Genomic DNA, 17,773 nt, shown 5'->3' with positions numbered 1-17,773 from the left:
TTCTTTTGCTTGGGGATGTTCTTGATTCCTGTCTCCTGTACAATGTCACGAACCTCTGGCCATAGGTCATCAGGCTCTCTGTCTATCAGATCTAGTCCCTTAAATCTATTTCCTACTTCCACTGTATGGTCATAAGGGATTTGATTTAGGTCATACCTGAATGGTCTAGTGGTTTTCCCCACTTTGTTCAATTTAAGTCTGTATTTGGCAATAAGCAGTTCATGATCTGAGCCACAGTCAGCTCCCAGTCTGGTTTTTGCTGACTGTATAAAAGCTTCTCCCTCTTTGGTTGCAAATAATATAATCAATCTGATTTCGGTGTAGACCATCTGGTATGTCCATGTGTAGAGTCTTCTCTTGTGTTGTTGGAAGAGGGTGTTTGCTATGACCAGTGCGATCTCTTGGCAGAACTCTATCAGCCTTTGCCCTGTTTCATTCTGTACTCCAAGGCCAAATTTGCCTGTTACTCCAGGTGTTTCTTGACTTCCTACTTTTGCATTCCAGTCCTCTATAATGAAAAGGATATCTTTTTTGGGTGTTAGTTCTAGATGAACTTGTAGGTCTTCATGGAACCATTCAACTTCAGCTTCTTCAGTGCTTGGATTACCGTGATATTGAATGCTTTGCCTTGGAAAGCATTGCCTTTTTCATTATGAAGACATAAATACTTATTTTGTCTACATGAACATATCATAGAATAGCATTTGTCTATTTATACTACAGAATAGTTGTAACACTTTTCAGGAAATGATTGTCAAAAGGTGGAATTACTGGAGTTCCCTGGCAGTCCAGTGGTTAGGACTCCATGCTTCCAGTGTAAGAAGCTCAGGTATCATGAATATCTGTCCAGGGAACTAAGATTCTGCAAGCTGTGGAGTGCAGCCACCCCTCCACTCACCCCCCCCCTCAAAAAAAAAAAAACAGGTAGAAAGGAGTCTCTGAAACTGTGGTAAATGATTAGTCCTGAAGTCACGAGTATAGCTAGTTTATACCCAGTCAGCAAAGAACAGTTCATGTCAGTATGTGGGGGAGGACTCACCTCCTCCAGGGTTGTTGCCAACATGAGATGCTGAGTGGCTGATCCTGACACCTGTTACTCTTCCTCCCACCTGCTTTACTGAACCATCCACTCCCTTACACAATATCTTCACTGCCTCCAACACACGAGCTATATTCTGTGATGGTTTCTAGCTTCAAAGGTTCTCTCAGTGGAAATCACTGGAAGACAGCACAAGTGAAAGGAGAGCTCTCGAAGTTTCAAAACCTTTGAATTGCATCTCTGCTATTTAACAGCAGGGTGACCCTGAAAAATGTCACAAACACTAAGGAGAAGGACATGGCAACCCACTCCAGTATTCTTTCTTGAAAATCCCATGAACAGAGGAGCCTCGTGAGCTACAGTCCATGGATCACAAGTCAGACACGACTGAACCAACTTAGCATGCGCGCAGGCATGCATGCTGTCTTGAACTTCTTCTCTAATATGGGGAAAATTACAGTAGCTTTTCATAGGACTACTGTTTGGATCAATGAGTCCATATTACAAGAGGCATAAGATATGCCTGGCAGAAATAATCAGGACAGTTAGAGTCCAGAGTAGCTGCCCCCAGGGAGGAGACAGGACAGCTGGCCTGAGGCAGTGACTGAAAGGCAACACTAGAAAGATGCTAGGTCTTCGCTAAAAATATTTAACTTGGGTGCTAGTTTCACAGTATATTCAGTGTGTGAACTCTCCTGTGCTCAATGCTGAAGACGGTTCCAATTTCTGTGCTTCAGACTTCTAGAAGTATTCTTAGGAAGTCATAGAAATTCTTTGAGAAAGAAGGATTGGTAGAACATGCCTTGATCTACTATAACAATGAATAATAGGGAAACCACAGAGATCTCATATGAATGCAGAATATCACACACATTACTCATTAATAATGTTTCTTGCTTCTTTAGTATGAGTACTACTCTACTACTCCTTTAAGAAACTTCTAAATTTACCTTCTCAAGTCTCTGTTGGGTTTCAGACTTTCAGTAGCAAAGCAGAGTAAGGACGAAAGGAGCAAGGGCCATGAAGTGTGAGGTTCTGCTCTCCAAGCCTGGCCTGTCCTGGGTTTGATCCGAGCTGTTTTCCATAAAAACTTCAGTCCCTAAGTGCTGGCAGTGTCACCCCCGAGAGTCAGTTCTTCTCAGAAATTAGTGCTTTTAGAGGAGAGATTGCTACAAGTAGATGCAGGTGTCTTATAATGCAAGTGAGTGTCTTTCTCTGAACAAGGGGCCATGAAGTTAATTTTATTGGTCAAAGTACGTAAACCACACACATGCATATTGCCAACTGTCCACGATAACAATGGCTACATTAATCTATACTCAAGACCATTTAAGTCCTTATATGTGCTCACACATTGACCAAAACAGGATCTTATCATCCTTTTTAGTTTTTGCCAATCTGACTGGTGACACAGAGCATCTAGCAGCAACCGTTAGTTTTCCTGTTCCTAATTGATGGTGGTTGTCATCAGTTATACTCCAGCCTTCTAGTCCACCTCTTGGAATTGGTTCGGGAGAACTCTGAAAGAAAAACAGTCTGCTGGCAAAGGAGAAATGTACTGGAAGGGACTGGAGCCCCAGAATCACAGAGTAGATCTGAGAAGAAAAGCTGTGGAGTTGAGACTTTAGTTTTAAGACCAATACGCTAGAATAGGTGACAACCTTTCCCCATCATATCCACTGGAAATGCAGATTTCTTCTGTGAATTTCTGACCCATACACAATGTACCCATTGCTCTTGCATTGTCACTTTACCCATGGAAACAAGTTCATTATTCATTTTTGTTCAAACTCCGTGATCTCCAGCTAGAGGACACACAGATTTCAAGGTCTTCAACCAGATCCCAGGCTCCACACTCACACTGCCCTCCTGCCATCTGGCTGGTATCCAGTCTGAGTTTCATTTGTGACAAAGACACTTGTGGTTTTCCTGTGTTCAGGGCCCAGAAATGTTTTCTTTTCAAACTCATGAGCTAGGTCATGAGCTGCTCTGGTTTTCAGGGCTTTAAAAATCAGTCTTGATGGTGATGCCTTCCGAAGATGCATGCTGGAATCATATACCCAACTGTCTATTTCACAGTTGATACCTACTGAGCACACATGATGCTGAAATCAAAAGCATTTTTATTGCAGCTTTTTAAGCAACTTATCCATATGATTTGACATTTTGAAAAAGTTATTGAACCTCTCCAATGAAAAACTGACTACATAAAATAATGAATGTTTAATAGATGATCCTTGGTTAAAAGACATGAGAGGAAAAAGGATTTTGAGATTGGTTAAGTTGAGATTGGTTACTTAAGATAGTTACTGGGTCATAATTTATCAAATATGGCATTCCATCAGTGAGGAGAGATATATACATAGTAGCAATTTTGAAAACATTACTGATGATTTTGCTTCCATTAAAGCCAGGAACATAAAAGTACTGTTGGGGCATAAGGAAAATATTTCAACTTGATGTGAGTTTAACACTTATATATTTTAAAATATTTTTCAAACAATTAATATTACAAGAGAAATTTACCTTTTACATTACTGTTGAATGAAATAATTTTCTCAATCCCGGGGCCTCCATTAAGTCTCAGTCTTGTCCCCAATCTTCCTTCCCACTGGAGGATCCCAATATCTAGTAGATTTCTGTCCGGATTGTAGATGCCTTTCCCATTGTCCCTGAATTAGTCCTTTTCCCCAGGAACAGTCCTGAATCTGAAAACATACCACAACATGCTCTGATTTTCAGCCATCTGCTGCTGCTACTGCTAAGTCGCTTCAGTCGTGTCCGACTCTTCGCGATCCCGTGGACTGCAGCCTACCAGGCTCCTCTGTCCATGGCATTTTCCAGGCAAGAGTACTGGAGTGGGTTGCCATTGGATTTCCAGCCACCATTCGCAGAATAAAGGGGCACCGCTGTAAATCGCTCTGGGTAAAATCTCCTCCCAGGAAGGGGAGGGTGGATACAAGGGCAGGTGCAGACATCAAAGGCTCTGACAGAAGCAGCGGCAAAGCTGCCCTGGGCAGTCGGGCCCGAAAAAGAAGTTTCCTCTCTGCTCGCGTGGCCCCAGGCGCTCCCTGGGCTCCTGCGGCTCCCTCCGAGGGCGACCCCCGAGTTCTCCCCGTGGATCCGCCGCCCGAGTTGGCTGCTCTGTACCTGGAGGCGGGTCCAGCTGGGTTTGCGGCGCCGGTCTGTCAGTTCCTGAGAGATCGGGCGCCCCCTCCCGGCCGTTGGGGCGCAGCAAAACGAGCTTGGAGGGCGGCTTAGCTCAGTGCAGGACCTGAGCTGTTTCCCTGAGGCCCAGGGGAAGTGCTGACTTTCTGGACTCCTGTTTCCCTGCTGATGGCCATGGGGATGCTCTGCTCCATCCCTCACAATTCACCCGTTAGCATGCGTCGTCTTGTATTCGTCCAGTCGCTTCCCACATTCATGTAATTTGGTAGCTTTAAGTATGCTTTACCTATATCCACAAGTACCGTCAGCTTGGGGTTTTCTACAGTGGATTCACTGAATGTTTGTAATCCAAATCTGGCGCAGGGGTCATAACTCTCAAGGACCTTGTCCAGCATGTATCTCAATTTTATGGTGAGAATCACTTAACGATCTATGAGTCATTTTGGACAGTTAACTATGATTATTTTATAATTATTAGAATTATTAATTTTGTCAGGCACAGTTAGACTCTCAGTAATACCTATCACTTGATAATTTCATTTTGTTTCTTCTAAAAAATAATCAGGATACTTTGTAAATCGCTCAGCTTATCTAGAATCTGGAGGGAGACGTTAATTAATGGAAATAAGAGATTTGTAACATCGAGGTATGAAACAAAAAGGAACATCTTGTGTTAGAAGTAAAGTAGGGAAATAAGTGAGAGTTCAGTACATGCAGTGTGCTCAGGTGTTTATGCTGTGGATAGGGAGTTTGGAAGCTGACATATTAGGTTTTGAAATCTGGATTTGCAAATTCATTCTTATTTTATTCAAATAAAGTCTTAGCAGGGCGCTCTTGGAAAGGAGAATATTAACTCAGTTTCAACTATGTTGGAAGGATTAAGTGAGTCCCTTACAGAGGCTAAGGAGTTTGTCGTTGTTGTCACTGTCATTTTTGATGAACACTGATAGTCTGTGGGATTTGTCTGGCAAAAGTGTTAGTTGCTCAGTTGAGTCCGACTCTTTGCGACCCCATAAACTGTAGCCTGTCAGGCTCCTCTGCCCAAGGAATTCTCCAAGCAAGAATCCTGAAGTGGGTTACCATTTCCTTCTCCAGTGGATCTTCCGAACTCAGGGATTGAACCTTGGTCTCCTGCATTGCAGGCGGATTCTTTACCATCTGAGCCACCAGGGAAGCCTGGTAGATCCTTGGTATTAGGTTCACAGTACAACATGAATAACAGTTAATTAGTAAACAATTCAGGGTGGATGTGCCATAACAAGTGAGGGTAGCATCAGGGAATGTGTTATCTCTCCGCAAATAAATACAGAGAAGGAAACATATCCTAATGAATCCTTACCATAAACACAATACCTTGGTATCTTCTTATTACCATGTTACAGACTGAATGTATGTGTGTTCCCCAAATTCATATATTGACACCCTATCCCTTAAGACTTCCCTGATGGTCCAGTGGCCAGGATTCCATGCTCCCAAAGCAGGGAGCCTGAGTTGGATCTCTGTTCAGGGAACTAGATCCTGCATGAGGCAGGCAGGACTTCCCATGGCCAAGTAAAGATCCTGCATGAAGGAAGGAAGATGCAATATCCAGCATGCTTCAACTAAGACCTGGCCCAGCCAAAGAAGCACATAAATATTTTTAAAATTCTTCAAAAACCTGCAGAAACCCAACCCATCAATGTGATCATATCACAAACTGGAATATTAAAGAGATCATTAGGGTTAGCAATCAAATAAAATGCAGCTCTTACTTTTAATATCATAATTTTACTGTTAACCAGATTAAGATCAGGATCTTTTGGAATCATTTCATTCCCTTTCATTCTAGTTTTTTCAAAGCATTTTCTTCTTTGCCCAAGTGCATTTATCAACTACACAGATGCTAGGCAAGGCTGGTCTCCTCAACCCTGCCAGAAAGGGTTTGTGTTCTAGAAACTGGGGTTCTGATTGCCCGTCTCTCTTCCATCTCCCCTTATGCTGATCACATGTGGATTAAAGGAAAGGAAAATCAGCTAGCTGGTCTTCCAAAGCTGAAGGCAGTCAACTGACTCAGGACTTGGCCTTCATTGAGCTTCTGTAAGAAGCAGCCCTGTCCCAGGCTTTCTGTTGTTCATATTGGCCTCATCCTCCCCCTCTGCCACAGCCTACTCCCCAGGCGTGCCTCACTGCAGTTTGCTAACTCAGAATACCTCATTACGGCAGGGGAAAACCACTTCCCTTCTTCACCACATTGAGACTTACCCTTGTTTTCTTGTTGCCCACAAAGCAACTATGCAATTTTATTTTCTAGGAAAGTTGCAAACAGAAACAAACAAAAAAAAAATCTAACGCCTTGAAAGTGATAGAGATGCGGTCCCTCTGGCTTTCTTTACTTCCCTTTATTGTTCTTGTCTCATCATGAAATAGAACCAGAGCAGAAGAGGAATACCAACATTGTCCAATAAGTCACTAGTGTATGTAAACAGTTTAAATGAAAAATTATGCTCAAGTAAAGGAAAGAAGGCTGTTTCTCCTGATCTAGTAACCTGGGTCTCACTGCCTTGCAATCTCAGAGGAGACAGAAATAGAGGAACATAGATGCCCAGTAGAATCAACTGCCCGAATAAATGACTGAAACTCATTAGATTCTGTGACATAAGCTTCCAATGAGGGACAACACCATCACTGAATCTCCTTCGTTCAGCTCAAAAACTCTGAGCAGAGCAAGTGTTGAAGAGTTTAAGTAAAAGGGTTGAATAATAAAACCTATATTTGGCAAAGTAAATATTATTTATCTGTGAAAAGGTAAAATAATTGCAGTTGGAAACTCCTCCACCAGCTTGCGCAAACACACTTTGGCTCTTAGCTTCTGAGCAGTGCTGACAATGTGGACACCTGGCGAAATGGGTCAGGAGAAGAAGAGGTCACCACCGAGAATTAGGGTCCTTCACACAACCACTCCAGGGGAGCCGGTGGGGTTTCAGGAAGACTATCTTCCCAATAAATAAACAAGCCCTCCACAGAAAGGAGATTCTTGTCACATGCAACTTCTCATTGCCCAGGTGGATTTGTCACAGATGCACAGCAAGGCTGATCTCCTTGACCCTGTGAGAGAGGGTTAGTGTTCGAGCAAGTGGGGTTCTGACTGCCCATCTCCGATGAACTGGTGCGAGTGACTTCTTCCTTCTTCCCTTATACTGTCCACATATGGATTAAAGGAAAGGAAAATCAGGTGGCTGGTCTTACAAAGCTGATGGCAGTCCACAGACTCAGGACTTGGCCTTCCTTGAGCTTTTATCAGAAGCAGCATGTCTCAGCCTTTCTGTTGTTCATATTGACCTGATCCTTCCCTGCTGCCACAGCCTAGGCCCCAGCTATGCTGCCCTGAAGTTGGCTAACCGAGACACATCACTGTGTCAGGTCTTTCATATTCATGACATTGAGACTTACCCTTGTTTTCTAGTTGTCCACAGAACAACTGTGGAATTTTACTTTCTAGCATAATTGCAAAGAGAAACAAAAAAATCTAACCTCTTGAAAGTGATGCAGCCCCTCGGGCTTTCTTTACTTCCCTTTCTTATTCTCACCTGATCATGAATTACAGCCAGAGAAGGAGCAGTGAAACAAATCTTGTCCAATAAGTCACTAAGTGTATATAAAATGTTTAAATGAAAAACCACACTCAAGGAAAGAAGGCTATTTCTCCTGATCTCATAGACTGGGTCTCACTGCCCTACATTCTCAGAGGAAACAGAAAAAGAGGAACAGAGATGCCGGTTGGAAACAACTGCCTGAGTAAACGACTGCAACTCTCTAGATTCTGTGACATGAGCTTCCATCAAGAGACAACACCATCACTGAATCTCCTTCATCCAGCTCAGAAACTCTGAGCAGAACAAGTGTTGAAGTGTTTAAGTAAAGAGTTGAAAAATAAAAACTATACTTGGCAAAGTAAATATTACTTATCTACTAAAAGCAAAATGATTGCTGTTGGAAATTGTCTTCACCAACTTACACAAACACACTTTTGCTCTCAGCATCTGAGCACTGCTGACACTTTGGACTCCTGGGGAAATGGGTCAGGAGAAGAGGAGGTCACCACCAAGACCTAGGGTCCTTCACAGAAACACTCCAGGGGAGATGATGGAGTTTAGGAAGAGAATTTATTTTCCCAACAAAGAAACAAGCCCTCCACAGAAAGGAGATTTTGAGGCCACAGGATGTGGTGAGCCTGCCCTCATGGAGGGAGTCCAGCAGGTGAGGATGGACTCACTCACTCCAGAGGACAGGCTGTGGCTCCAAGTGATCTCTCCCTTGTGAGTGAGGTGCTGCTGGGGAAATACAGTTATCTTGGAATTAGAATCTCCTCACCCATGATCCCTGAGAAGAACTAGGATTCTGGTGGGTGTATTGGCCCAGTCTGTGGAGGACCACAGGTGTCCAATGAGAAAATGGTGGAAAGGGTGATGTCTGTAATAGACCTGCCCTCGTGGTTCCCTCAAGGGCAGGGATCTGCAGGAATGTGTTCCAGAAGGAAGAGAAATGTGGGAGGAGTTCAAGGACTGATAATAATCAGCTTCTTCTCTAAGTCAAACACTAAGGAAAACTCATCCTTTGTTTCCAAGAGCTTAACTGCCAGAGTGATCTGGTAAATCTCTTACAAATAGGGAAAAGATAGGGCTGACAGAGCCTGGCTTCCTATGGAAACTAAGAGGGAAAAAAGGAGCCTAAGAGCAAGCCAACAATGTGTTCATGGATGAGAGGACAGTAACACTTATGAATGAGAGATAAAGGGCAATAATGTGTGTAATTACACATGTCCATCAATACAGACTTAAGACAAAGACCTTTCCCATTTGATTGAAAAATATTCATTTGGATGGGCACTTCTGAAGTCACTACGAAAAGGAAACATTAACAGTCTAGAAGGAAGAAAAATACTTCGACTGTATTTAGAATACATAACAGAAAACCAAAAAAGGAAGTAAAAGTGTATAGAAATGATTAGAAAATGAAAACTACCGTGTTCCCTATTTAATGGCCTTGTTTAGAAAGCATGGCATCAGAGAACCTACCTCAAGGTTCAGCAGACGCCGTCTCCGCCAGCCCAGCAGCAGCCTCATCTTCCCCATGGCCTTCGAGCTTTCTCTACTATTGGTCCTGGTGCTGGTCAGCTACGGCCCTGGAGGATCCCTGGGCTGTGACCTGTCTCTGAACCACGTGCTGGCTGCCACTGAGAAGAACCTCACTCTCCTGGACCAAATGAGGAGGCTCTCCCCTCACCTCTGTCTGCAGGACAGAAAAGACTTCGCTTTTCCCCAGGAGATGGTAGAGGGCGGCCAGCTGCAGGAGGCCCAGGCCGTCTCTGTGCTCCATGAGATGCTCCAGCAGAGCTTCAACGTCTTCAACACAACGCGCTCCTCTGCTGCCTGGGACACCACCCTCCTGAAGCAGCTCTGCACTGGACTCGTTCAGCGGCTGGCTGACCTGGATGACTGTTGGCAGCAGGTGACGGGAGAGGAAGACTCTGCCCTGGGAAGGACGGGCCCCACACAGGCCGTGACAACGTACTTCCAGGGAATCCATGTCTACCTGAATGAGAAGGAATACAGCGACTGTGCCTGGGAAATCGTCAGACTGGATATAAGGAGAGCCTTCTCTCTCTTCATCAACCAGCTTGCAAGAAAGGTTAAGAATGTAGGATGGAGACTGATCTGACCTTGACATGACTCTCACTGACTAAGATGCCACATCACCTTCGTATACCCACCTGGGGTCATTTCAGAAGACTCTGAATTCTGCTTCAGCCACCAAATTTATTGAATTAACTCAGCCAATACTTGTCAGTGGTAATAAGCAAGGAGATATAAAAGTACCCAGCTGCAGGAGTATCAGTCTATAAGCAACAACTGCTTTGATATTATTTATTTATATTTTATGTATTTAATGTTATTGTATCTCAATAGTTCATATTTTCATATAAAAGATGTGTGTGCTTACATTGTATTAAAATTTAGAAAATATATTCCCCTTTCTATGATTCAAATTGTAATTTGTTTTATTTATTAAATACTTATCAAGGTCAACTTCTTGAGTTTTTTTATTTGAAAAAACTAAGTCCTTATTTTGTCTATAGATAGCTATCACAAAACAGTATTTGTTCACTTTATAGTGTGGAACAGTTCTATGACATTCTAACAAATGTCTGTCAAAAGGTGGAATTCTTCAAGCATTCTGGTGGTGCAGTTTTTAGCACTCTGAGTTTTCCCTCCAGGTTGCCTTGGTTGAGAACTAAGATCCTCTAAGCTGTCGAGGGTGCCAAGAAAATAACAGGTAGAAAGGAGTTTATGAAATTGTACAAAATGGTTAATCTTGATGTCATAGGCATAACTAATCTATACCCACTCATTACAGAATGGTTGATATAAATGTCTGAGGGAAGCAGTCCCCTCCTGCTGGAAAGCTGATGACATGCGGTGTTGATGGCCGCTCCTGACTCCTGTTACTCTGTCTCCCACCTTCTCCTCATCCCTGCCTCCTCAGGACTGAGCAGTTCACCCCCTCACACAGCGCCTTCACTGCCTTCATCACAGGGGCTCCGTTCTGTGCTGATTTCTTCTAGCTGCACGGTGTAGTCAGAGTGGAAGCCACAGGAAGAGAGCCCAAGGGAAAGAGAGTTCTAGAAATTCCAAAACCTCTGAATCCCAGCCCTGCTATTTACCAACAGTGTGACACTAAAAAGTCTCACAAACGCAACAGGTTAGTTTCCTCATCTTTAGTACGTGGACAATAAGAGCAGTTTTCACAGGATTACTGTTTGGGTTCAATGAGTTCAGTCACACAAGAATCATCAAGCGCTCCTGGCAGAAATCATCAGGACTGTGAGGATCACAGAGTGCCTGCCCGCAGGGAGGAGACAGGACAGCTGGCCTAAGACAGTGACTGGAAGGAGACACTGGAAAGTGCTAGGCGCCTGGCAAAGGTATTTTCTTTTCACCTTGGTGCTCGTTCCATAGTGCTTTCAATGTGAACACTACCTTTGCTGTATGCGAAGAGCATTCCAATTTCTGGGTTTCATATCTCTAGAAAGCACTCCTATGAGTTCAACAAAAACTCTTTGAGAAAGATGAATTAGTAGAAAATTCTTTGATGTAATACAAAGATGAATAATAGGGAAAGAATAGAGATCTCATATCAATGCAGAAAATCAAACACATGCACAGGCAGGAAGGAAAGAGCAGGTGCTGTGAAATGGATTTCTGCCCTCCAGTCCTACGGTGTCCTGGGCTGGATCCTAGTTCTCTTTTCAATAAAGCCCCTTGTCTATACTTGCTGGCAGTGTCACCTCCTGGAGCCTCTGCATTGCTACTGAAAGACCAAAACCCAACAAAGAATCCAGAAACCAACTGTTACCCTTTTCATACTAAAGACATGAGAAACATTATTAATGAATGAAGTGTGAATCTTAAAATAGATTGACCGGTTAAACTGTTTGAAAACAACAATCTTGCTGCATTTTTCCTTTTATTTTTTGTGGGTTACTCTTGTCTTCTCAGGTGACCAGTATATTTGTTATCTGGTCAGCTCTTTACTTTTCCCTCAATTCTCTGCATCATTTAGTCTAGTTGATTTTTCTGTCCTATCCTACAGTTTTCTCAGCTTCAAAATAGGGAGGAGTGGATATATGTGTACTCAGAGCTGGTTTACATGGCTGTACAGCAGAAACCAACACAACATTGTAAAGCAATTATTCTCCAATTAAAATCAAAATAGGGATAATGAGAATACTGTACTCCATTCAATATACCATCTCATGTTATTTAATCTATATGATGTTAATACAACAACTTACAAAATTATCACATATGAGTAAAATACATAAAGCATCAGGGACACATTAAACATAGCTGTGAGAGTTGTTACTGTGACAGGTGTATACAGAGCTTTCACCATTATTTCATATCTACCTTAGAGAGGATTATGCCATATCTGTGCCTTGCTCAATTCTAATTTTTAAGGCAAAACTTCTACTTCTACAAATTAGAATAGGTTAGTCTTCTCTAGGATTGTACAAAGAATATCTACACATTTTTAAATTTTACTAGCAAATGAAATAATCTCACAGCTGTAGCAAGCACGCCGAGATATTTACTGGGCATCAAGTCACCATACAATCAGTGCATTTAGCATATAAGGGTCCTATTAAGTAGCAAATGGTATATTAAGTGGAAACCTACATTATGTTGAACACAAAAACATCTTGATTATTAATTTTAAAGCAACTTCTCTGTATGAAATGACATTTTAGAAGTTCATAAAACTCTCCAATGCAAGACCATGTATATATGTGAAAGCTTAACATAACATCCTAGGCTAAAAGAGAAGAAAAGGAAGAAAGATTTTGAAAATTGAGATTAATTATTTTAGGTAGTTACTGGGTCATAAGTTTGTCAACTACAGGTTTTGCTCAACTGAACTGAGATGAACAAAGAAGTCATTTTGAAAACATTTGCATTTGATCTTGTTTTGGCATAAGGAAAATATGTAAACTTGGTGTGAGTTTCAGACTTATTTATACATTTTAAAATATTTTTCAATGAGTTGAACATTGAAGGAGAAATTAACCATTTATATTAAATGAAATCATTTTCCCTTTCCTGTAAGTCTCAGTCTTGTCCTCAAGTCTTCCCACAAGAGGGCCCCAATATCTACTAGATGCCAGTCCAGACTGTAGGTGCCTTTCCCCTTTCCCCGAATCAGTCCTTTCCCCAGAAACAACCCTGAATCTGGAAACACACCCCAACATGCTCTGATCTCAAGCCGTGAATCACTGCATAAATGGGCACTGGGGTAAAGCGCCCTGGCTAAAATCTCCTCCCAGGACGGGGAGGAAGGACACAGAGGCAGGTGCAGAAATCACAGGCTCCAAGCAAAGTGACTGCAAAGCTGCCCTGGGCTGTTGGCCGGAAAAGGGAGTTTCCTCAGTGCTCCCGTGGTTCCATGTGCTCCCGGGGCCCCAGCAGCGCCTTGCCCAGGCCTGGGGCTCCTGCCCACTGGGACTCCCCTGTTCTCCTTGGTGGATCTCGTGCTTGAGCTCAAGGCGCTTGACCCGCAGGTGGTGCCCGCTGGGCGGGCAGGGCCAGTTGGTCTGTTACAGGGAGATCTGCGGTGCCCATCCCAGACGCAGAGACAGGGGGAAGGCAGCTCTGAGCTCCTTGTAGAGCTGGAGCCCCGGGACTCAGTTACACTGAAGCGCTGAGTTTGGCGATTCCTGGTTTCTCAGAGGGTGGCAATGGTGATGATCACCATTCTCCAGGGCTGGAGAACATCACCCTCCATGTCATCAGGGAAGGGGTTGGCATCTGGTGAGCTTGGCGATCCTGCAGATGTTGGGCTGTGCCAGCCTTTATCCAGCTGTTCCCAGCAACTTCCCGCATATAAGATCTTTAAATAGGCCAGAATTGTCATTTTCTGCACTTTTCTCAATTTTGTTTTCATGGAGAAACTTTTTCCTTCCATCCTGGCCATCAGAGAATGTCGCAGCTTTGATGCTTCTTTTGTGTTTTTACAATGGAAATGAAATATACTCATGGAAAAGTCTTAATCGAAAAGGAGCTATTCATCTGTATGAGTCAACTCAGCTTGAAATAAAAACCTGAAGCTCTATCTAACTCACTTCTTTAGTCTAAAAGAGAACTCAAAGGTGTGACTACATAGTCTATTGTGACAGTTTAAATTGCACCAAAATAAATCTAACCACAACTCTCTGCATTTCCATTTAAGGTCTAATACATAAGGGTTGAATTTTTCCACAATGATTTTCAGGACCATAGTTCTTGTTTTCTGATGGTACAGATAACAGTGACATAATACAGAACATGGGTTAATTCATACAGTTTCTTTATTCTGTCACCAAAGTGTGCTGACCACACACACATAGGTGACAATGTGCTTGGAGATGTGCATTCCAGAAGAGTCAGGCACGAATGGTGACTGCCCTCCTGGGAGCAGGGAAGAGGTCATCGAGGCAGGATGAGGAGGAAGGAGGCAGCAGGAGCTCAGAGCAGCTGAGGGCCGGATCCCAGAGCTGATGAAGAGGAGGGCCTGGGGGCGGCAGGAAGGTCTACTCTCACACTATCTGGGGCTCCTGAGTGTAGCCGACACCAGACGTTCATTTCGTCTTCTAAAACATCAAGACCACTTTAGTAGCAGCCACAGAGGACATCCTTCACTTCAAATAATACAAAGTTTGCAAATTAGGCTGAGAATGTGAAACATAGTGAATGATAGCAGTCTTTCATAACAATATAACCAACAGGAACCTCTTACTCCACCTTCAGTCCAACTAAGAGAAAGTCTGCCTGCAGGGCTCTTAACACTGTCAAGGATCTGCATGTTGAATCCCTAAGTGTTAATTCCAGGAGAGGGACTGCCTGCAGGACTTTGAAGGGGCCCAGGAGCCCACGTTTCCTTCCTTTGATCAGTGCCTGGTACAGTATGGAGAGAAATCCCACAGTACTTTAAGTTCTTTGCAGAGAAACAGATTCTAGGCAGTTATCTAATACAACAACATTGCTCTGTTAATAAATGAGATAAAATAAGCAGTCCCTGTCTTCAACCTCAGTAAGTTTTAGACCACCTCTGATGCTACTTTTTAAGATACAGATTCTGTTTTACTTCAAAATCATACAGAGAGAAAAAGAAACCAAATTTGTAGTTAGTTAAACGAATTTTTTTTCCTAAAAAAAAAAAAAAAAGACTTAAAAAAGAAAGATGTGGAGAGAAGGAAATTGGCTAAAATGCTGTGTTTTGAGGCCCACCAAAACCAAAGTCTAGGAGAGGGGACTGCCCAAAAGATTCTGAAGGAGCAGATCCCAAGATTCCACGCTTACAGCAGTCCTGGAATATTATGAAAACAAATCTTACAGCACTTGAATCCTTTTGCTTGGGGCCAGCATCTTGAAAAATTGTCTTGCAAAATAATAGCTGCTCTGTGAAGAGTACAAATGAGGTAAACATTCCCTAACATCATCCTCAGTTAGTCTTAGACCATTTCTGGTGACATTATTTTAAGACATAGATTTTTTTTTTTTAATGGTTAAAGAGACCAGGAAATCGGTTATAAAATGTGACAGAGGGGAGGAGGATAAGAAATGGGGCATTCGTATACTTTCCCTGCCACCAGGGAAGCTGGCAACAGTACTTCTGAAGCTATTTCTTGGGTTAGTATTGGGGAAAAGTAAGAAAGGACTTCTCTTGAGTATGAAATGTTAAAAGGCACCAAGTCTAAGACATCAAGATAAATAGCATTGTAACTCAAATATTAAAAATATGAAAATACCAAAATATATGCGCTAAACAAAACATCAAAATTTTCAAGAAAGACAAGAAATGCCCTTTCATTTGCAAGACCATATGTGTCTTACGAAGAAAGGCTTCACATTGCCAATGAAATCTGGGCAATTTTCATTTCACTTACAAAATTCTTCCCAAAGAAAATGAAAAGATCAGACCTGGTAAATGCCCTCAACGCTTTGTACAGAACACTGCCTCTTCTTCCTTTGGTTCCTCTCTCTCTCTCTCTCTCTCTCTCTCTCTCTTCCATCCATCTTCCTTTCTTTTTGACTGCACAGCACTGCATGTGGGATGTTAGTTCCCAGCCAGACAGCAGATTCGCACCTCCTGCACTGAAAGCACAGTCTTAATCATCGGACCAGGGACATCTGCACTAGTTCCTTTTGCTACACGACACTCAAGGTGGAGTGCTGGCAGCGGTGTTTCAGAAACTCCAGTTACATAATAATTATTGAAGACTGTCACAGACTCACAACAAATTGTCAAACAAATAAAGAAGTGAGCTTGAATATATTAATGAGTTGGCTTCCATTAAAGCCAGTAAAGTAAAATCATATTAAATTCTTGTTTCAGTATAAACCATAGCTTAAAAAGAATTTAATAAAATACTAATAAATATTAATATCATTTTAATACTCATATTTTAATATATTATCTACCCATTAAATATTTTCATAAATGAATCAATATTTCAATACTCACATATTTTAATATCATATAGAATATTTTAAATGTTTTCATAAAATATTTCAAAAATAAAAAATATGAAATATTTAATGAGACAAGTATAATTAAATAGAAATTTCAACACATAAAATTACAGTGCTGTGAGTTTTCGAATATTCCTACTTTTCAGTTGTTCAATACTTACTCCCCCACTTCAGGGCCAATTCCTTGAACGACACCCTGAAAGTCCCCCGTCCTCGGGTGGGGACCGTTCCCCGACACCCCCAGGGCGTCCCCAACACCGTCCCCTCGCCCGGTCGCCGCCGCCAAGCTCCCCTTTCCGTGAGCGGTCCCTTCATCGCGCCAGAAAAGAGCCCCAATCTGTAAAAGCGGCCCCAACTCGCTCTGATTCTCCGCTTCAAACGCCTCCCTAAACGCATTTTCTTTCTAAAAGTGGCCTCGCTCAAGTTTCTGTGTGGGAAGAAAGCACGACACTCGGGAAAGCAGAAAACGCAAGGTTCCGGGCTTGCCACCACACAAAACGTCTCTGGCGAGGGCTCGGATTGATGACTTCTTAGTGGACTACTCAAGGAGTACTAACCTGTTCTCTGACAGCGGCGCCTTTCCTGCTGAAAAGGCTGCCAAACCCGCTGAAAGGAAGTCTCAGAACTCGGAATCTCACTATAAAACCTTTGTAAGAAGACATCCTCCGCGCTCCTGTGAAAGCCCAGGGAAGCGCGCTGTGCCAGGACCGGGAGAAGAAACCTTTAGCTCTTTGATTACTGGTGTCCGCGCGCCCCCTGGTGGCCTCCCAGTGACTCACGGAAACTCTCTGTGGCCAAGATCTATTTGCTAGTGGCAGGAGTCAAGCTCTGCTCCATCCCTGCTTGTCCCCTTGACAACAAATTCTTCATACATCTGATACAGATGAAAACGATCCCCTGTCAGTCATGCCTAGAGCACAGACACGACTTCAAGTGTCCTTGGAGAAGAGAGAATATCACCCCAATCTAGATGACTCAAGGCACCTGTTATCACCAACTGATGCTCCAGCAGATCTTCAACCTCTTCACCAGGGAGAGCAGCTGAGCTGCTTGGAACAGCGCCCTCCTCAAAAGCCACTCCAGCCTGGGTCAGAGCTTGGAACAGCGGGAAGAAGTGATTCAAGATTGTCCCGATTTGGGAATTGCTGTCCGGAAGTATTTCCAAGGAATTCATCTCTACCTGAAGGAAAAGGAATACAGCCCCTGTGCCTGGGAGGTTGTCAGAGTGGAAATTGAAAAGTGCCTTTCCCTCATGTAAGAATCTTCAAGAAAAGTCAACAAATAAAATGAAAATTATGCTTGTGACAACACTCCATTCAATCAGACTGTTGTTTGCTTAAGCCTCCAAAGTGATTATCTGTTTGCTTACAAGCTGAAAAATGTCTGAAATGAAAATCACAATTTTACAAAAATATTTAGACAGAGAAACACAATCTCTTTTCTTAAATAAATAATTTTATAACATAATTTTAAAGATATTAAATGTGTTTTGAGGGTATTTGCTATTTTCAACATATGAAAT

General features: G+C 42.7%; 1 long non-coding RNA gene and 1 pseudogene across 1 annotated transcript; one reads left to right on the top strand and one right to left on the bottom strand.

The window, feature by feature from the left end:
- The first annotated feature begins 9,316 nt into the window (after window positions 1-9,316).
- Window positions 9,317-9,887, top strand: LOC122685940 (annotated as a pseudogene).
- Window positions 9,888-14,078: 4,191 nt separating this feature from the next.
- On the bottom strand, window positions 14,079-16,882 carry LOC122685945. The gene is made up of 3 exons (XR_006338574.1): window positions 16,809-16,882; window positions 15,700-15,868; window positions 14,079-14,417 (listed from the first exon to the last, which is right to left on the bottom strand). It is a non-coding gene; the product is annotated as an uncharacterized LOC122685945 (long non-coding RNA).
- Between the last annotated feature and the right edge of the window lie 891 nt (window positions 16,883-17,773).

Source organism: Cervus elaphus, chromosome 29 (assembly GCF_910594005.1).
Source record: "Cervus elaphus chromosome 29, mCerEla1.1, whole genome shotgun sequence".
Classification (NCBI taxonomy): Eukaryota; Metazoa; Chordata; class Mammalia; order Artiodactyla; family Cervidae; genus Cervus; species Cervus elaphus.
Note: the sequence above shows the minus strand (reverse complement) of the source record. Positions and strands in the feature narration are given on the sequence as shown.